The sequence below is a fragment of the Triticum urartu genome, chromosome 6A (genome assembly GCF_056163025.1).
Source record: "Triticum urartu cultivar PI428250 chromosome 6A, HENAU_Tu73, whole genome shotgun sequence".
Classification (NCBI taxonomy): Eukaryota; Viridiplantae; Streptophyta; class Magnoliopsida; order Poales; family Poaceae; genus Triticum; species Triticum urartu.
In genome coordinates this window covers 246,297,491-246,303,338 of record NC_141878.1, presented here as the reverse complement: position 1 = coordinate 246,303,338, position 5,848 = coordinate 246,297,491, and the positions used below count along the sequence as shown (strand labels likewise).

The window sequence follows — 5,848 nt, the reverse complement described above, 5'->3', positions numbered from 1 at the left end:
AGTTTTTACACTGCAGCGGTACAACCGCTCCTCTCCCCGGTACAACCGGGAATCACGGGTAAGCTGCTGAAACCCTAGCAGGCGGTACAACCGGACGCCGGAGCGGTATTACCGGTTATTTGGAATAACCGAACCAACCGCTTCCCTACCGCTCAACAACTGCCTTGGAGCAGAGGGGAGTCACCCCCATGGGTGGTGGTCGTGCGATAGTGCTCCAAAACAACCGCTTGCTCCTGGTGCACGGGGTGGCTAAGTCCCAAGCGGTACAACCGCTCGAATACCCGGTAGTACCGGTATGCATAGCACAACCGGGCCACCACCACCCAAGTACCGGCCCATCACAGAATCTAGTCCAGTGGTTGGGCGGTACCCGGCCCGTACAACCGCCCGAAGCACCACACCAGAGTTCCTCCAGTGGGAGGGAGGTACCACCGCCCTGGGGCAGCGGTACAACCACTTGGCAAGAACGTAGGAGGTGCAACCCCAGGGTATCACCCCTGGAGCGGTGGTTGGGCTGGTACAATAGGCCAGCGGTACAAACGCCCAGATGGGCGGTACAACCGTTGATGGGAAATTACTACACCAGAAAGAACTAAAGGGAACCTCTCTCTACAGGAACAGAAGGTAAAGGTCGGTGACAAGAAGAGTGTGCGTGCAATGATTCACCCCATGCCTTCCAATGTGGATTCCCTCTTGATAGTACGGGTTCCCTACGACCAGGGAAATAAACACGCAGAAAACTCCGTCTTCAATTTTTTCCTTCCAGAGAGAATGCCTAATCGATGCGAACCTGAGCATAGAGAACCTGAAAAACTTAACACATGATTAGACAACAAGGAGAGTTGTCATCATCACCCAAAACACAAAGACGGGAAATGTCATGACATCTGTGGACTTGCAAGTAAAAAAGGACAAAAAAGAAGTGCCCAACGGAAAAAAGGAGAGCAAAACGAAAAAGGAAGAAAGGAGAGAGCGAAAAAATATGAAAGTGAGACAAAAAGAGATAAAAATAAGAGGAATGAGAGGGAACAGAGGCTGATTATAGTATTAATGTTTTATCTTTCTTTTCCTTTTTATTTGTTTCGAGAAAGATTTCGTCTGATTCTCCTTCTATTGATTCTTTTTCGATCGAGATGTACGGATCCATGTGTCTACATACATAGATTATGTTCATGGATTAACGAAAATGTGCAAGAGCTTTATTTGCCTCTGCCATTCTATGAGTCGCTTCCTTTTTATGTATGGCACCCCCACTCCTTTGACAGCATCTACTAATTGGAAACTTAATTTGAAAGCCATATTTCGACCCGGACGCTTTTGGGATGCTTCTAATAACCAACGAATGGCAAGTGTTTTTTCTTATTTAGATCATATTTCAATCGGAACTTTCCGCGTCGGTCCTTTTTTATTACGCCTTGTATTTATCCCTATATTGGGAGTTACTCTACGTATTACTTGACGTAAAACCAATAGTGAAGTTGTTTCTGTCTTTTGTTGAATCTTTTTCACGCCTCAATAAAGAATTAGATAAGCCAATCATTTTTTTCATCTTTCACAATACGGTTAACCACCATGTTAACTACTAATCGATTCCGAAAAATTGGATCGGATTTTATAGTTCTTTTTCCTGCATTACCTCAACGTGACCATGACGGGTGCCATTGGACAAATCCATACACATAAGGTGACTGAAGACAATTTAGCAAACGAATTTTTGGCAAGTGCCAGATCTCACAAGGCTATATTTTTTGCTTATGATTTCAATCTGAGTGACATTGGTGTTAAAAATAATTCTGTAATTAGGGGGAAAATCTCCCCTTGCCCAACCGTTGTTGCGGTTTGTCCCGCAACCGACGCCTCCCTTCGATCTCCTGGAACCGACGCCTCCTCGAGGGATCGTCATGTCTCTTCGGGACATATAAAAGGGGGCTTCTAACCATCGATCAAGGAATTCGATCATTTTGATTCAAAACACATTATCAGCACATAGAACAGCCAGCGAGAGCAAAAGGCAACAGAGAAAAGAGAAGAGAGGAAGCACTCGCCGCCGGTGAGATGACAGGCCTCGTCTCCTTCTTCCTCCGTCTGATCCGTGAGGACGGTCGCCGCACCGCCTCATTGCCCTTCGCCGCCATGGAGTTGGTGGCCACCGCCGTTTCCGTCGTTGGATGCAAGCCATCCGTCGATTCGGCCGCAGCGCCGCTGGACGTGGCGCTCCTGGCCGCCACCGTGCCGCTGGACGTGGTGCTCCTGGCCGCCACCGCGCCGCTGGACGCGCCCCCCGCGGTGCTCCCCTCGCCCCTGGACGCGCCCACGATGGTGCTCCGTGCGCCCGTGGCCAGGCGCCCATGGGGTTCGACCCCTGGCTAGTGGCCGGCCCGAGCGCCTCCATGGTGCACAGGGCTGCAGCCGCGCCTGCACCGCCCCCTGGATCTCCGCCTCCACCACCTCCTCCGCCGGCCGTGTGGCTCGCGCCGTCGACGCCAACGCCCGCCGCCGAGGCCGCCGGCCCGCCCAGATACTGCCCCGTGCCGATGCGCGCCGTCGTGAACGAGGAGGAGGCGCTCGCCTTCGTCTCCGCGCCGACCGGTGCCTCCGGAGTCGTCCGCCTTGGAGCAGGCATGGAGGACGGTGCCGCCACCGCCACGCCTCAATAGGAGACGGCCGCGGGCTCGAGCAGCCGCACTGAGCAGCGCTTCGGCCGCCTATTCGGGCGCGCCATCGCAGCCCTCGACCGCCGTCCCGCCCGCCGCGCCGGCTCGTGGGCTCCGGCGAGCCTCGGCCTCGCCAGCGCCGCGCCTCCAAGAGTCCGCCTGGACCCCGTCGTCGTTGCTTCTTCTTCGGACGAGGAGAGCTCGGCGGGGCTACGCCGGTAACCAATGGAGAAGAAGGGATGCGGCGGCGGCCACTCCTCCCCGCGGCGGCGCTGTGACCAGAGGTGGGGATCGAGCAGTGGTGCAGGGGGTCGGAGTATCCGACCCATATCCGTAACCGCTCTCCCCCCTCTGCTTTATGCGGTGTGGCGGCGGATGGGCTGGCCAAAGGCCGTGCAAGCCTAGGCCCAGGCGCATACGGGTCCTCGTGGTGGCTATGAATTTTTTTTCTCTGTTTCATTGATTATTAGTACTAATTATTGTATTAGTGCAGTTTTAGACTATGTTTAGTACTGTTTAGTACCTAGTTTGACTGCTACTTACATTCTAGTCCTGTTCTAGATTACATCTGACTAGGACTTGTGTAATTATTAGTGTGTTTATTTTATGTAATGGATTGCTAATATAAATAAAGTATCGGATTTCATCTGGGAAGTATGATATGATCCATGTGTTTACCACATATCAAGTTCTCTTGAACATGTTTTAGCAATCGAGATCATCTTCTCTCGCACACCAAACTTGCAAATTTTTGAATATTTCTCCCTCATTATATTTGGAATCACAAGGTCTATTCCGAGCTTATTCACATGTTACTTCAGGCTGAAAAGCATGATGAGCTACTCGCTAAGAATGGCTCTCAGCGCCCAGTTGGGGCACAACCTTTACCTGAAGTCCATCTGAATGTTGCAAATAGACAGAAGTTTAATGGTACCCCTCGGGGTAAACAATCCAATTTCGAGCATAAACGAAAGCGCAATGGGAATAGGAGATCTAGATACCCAGGCAAGGGAAAAGGCACTTCAAAGCCCAGGTTTGATAAATCTAAGCTTTGCAACAAGTGTGGATGCTCCACACATTCTACTGAAAAGTGCACAATGCCCAAGCATCTGGTTATGTTGTACCAGCAATCTCAGGGACGCAAAGTACCTCAAGGGAAAAGGTTTGAAGCCAACTTCAACCTTCATCCGGATAGCGCAAAAGGAACTGGTGGTTCGCACGATGTTCCTCCTGGACCGAACAACGCCGTGGTTCCTTATCTGCCTGAGGCTACTGCTGAAATGGAGAACACGTTGATTGAGTACACTGCAAACAACGTGTTTGGCGACTTCGACTAGTCCCTCAATCTCCTTAGTGATCTACTTAATTATGTCCATTTGTTATGATTGTAATAAGAACATAAGTTTATTGTTGTCTTTATATTGTATCAGCACATTTGATATAATAAAGATTGTATTCTATATATTACGATGAGGTTTTCTTATTGAAAATTCTTTGTTTTATATAGTTTTCTACGGGGACAATCCGATGGAAGAGGAATTATGCCTTGTGGACAGTGGTGCCACAAACTCCATACTGAGGGAGATGAAATATTTCCAAACTCTGAAAAAGACAAATGGAGATATTCTAACTATCGCTGGACGCGATACCGTGATTGTTGGTACTGGACGTGCCATATTCACCCTCCCAAGTGGTACATATGTGACAATTGAGGATGCTTTATTGTATCCCGATTCTGCACGTACCCTGATCAGTTATCGAGATATCCGTAAAAATGGTTTTCATATTGAAACCCATGAAGACAACAAATAGGAGTATCTACTCTTTACTAAAGATGACGGATATGGCAAAAAGGTACATGAGAAAATTCCTTCTCTATCGTCTGGTTTGTACTATACGTACATCAAACCCATGGAACATGTTGCATACAAAGTAATTTTTCAGAATGTTAATGCATTCCAAACCTGGCATGATCGCCTAGGCCATCCTGGAATAGGGATGATGAGAAAAATTACTAGCAATTCCATTGTTCATAATTTGCTTAAGTCAAAGTTTCCTCAATCCTCTGATTTTGTTTGCACATCTTGTGCCACTGGAAAGCTAATTTTGAGGCCCTCACACCTCAAAATACAAGCTGAACCACTTCAGTTCCTTGAACGTATTCAAGGAGACATTTGTGGTCCCATTCAACCATTATCTGGACCTTTCCGGTATTTCATGGTTCTGATTGACGCATCTACACAATGGTCACATGTGCGTCTTCCATCCACACGAAACCATGCATTTGCCAAGATAATGAGGCAAGTCATTAAGTTGCAAGCCCATTATCCTGAAAGTCGAATTAAGTCAATTCGAATGGACAATGATGCAGAATTCTCCTCACGTGCTTTCAATGATTATTGTATGGCTTTGGGGATTGAAGTTCAGCACTCTGTTCCATATGTCCATACACAAAATGGTTTGGCTGAAGCATTGATTAAGAGGATCAAACTCATTGCAAGACCTTTGTTGATGAATTGCAACTTGCCAACCTCTTGTTGGGGTCACGCTGTTTTACACGCTTCTGACTTGATACAATTGAGGCCAACTGCATATCACAGTTCTTCCCCTCTGGAATTGGTACGTGGAAATCCTCCAAGCATTTCCCATCTGCGTAAGTTCGGATGTGCTGCATACATCCCGATCTCACCACCACAGCGGACATCTATGGGCCCACACAGGAAGTTGGGGATCTATGTGGGGTACAAATCGCCGTTGATTATTAAGTACCTGGAACCCCTGACTGGGGATCTGTTCACAGCCCGTCACGCTGATTGCATATTTAATGAGGAACATTTTCCGGCATTAGGGGAGATTTCAAGTACCAGAAAGAATGCCCAGAAATTGATTGGAATGCTCATTCCATTTCATCCTCTGATCCACGTACCCATGAGACCGAACTTCAAGTTCGGAAGATCATTAATTTGCAACATCTTGCAAATAATCTGCCAGATTCATTTATTGATTTGAAAGGTGTTACAAAATCCTTAAACCCGGCCAGAAACGCGCCAGAAAGAGTGGAGGTACCAATAAAAACCACTCAACTCCCTATTCCTAAAAAGAGGGGGAGTAGTACGGCCTCTGACCCGGAGCATGCTTCTAGCAAGCAGCAAAGGAAATCGAGAAGAAAAACCTCGGAGTCAGTAAATGCAGGT

The 5,848-nt window shown here is 48.1% G+C and overlaps 1 pseudogene; it reads left to right on the top strand.

Moving 5' to 3' along the window:
* The first annotated feature begins 2,055 nt into the window (after nucleotides 1-2,055).
* LOC147964895 (uncharacterized) lies at nucleotides 2,056-2,876 on the top strand (annotated as a pseudogene).
* Nucleotides 2,877-5,848: the final 2,972 nt, after the last annotated feature.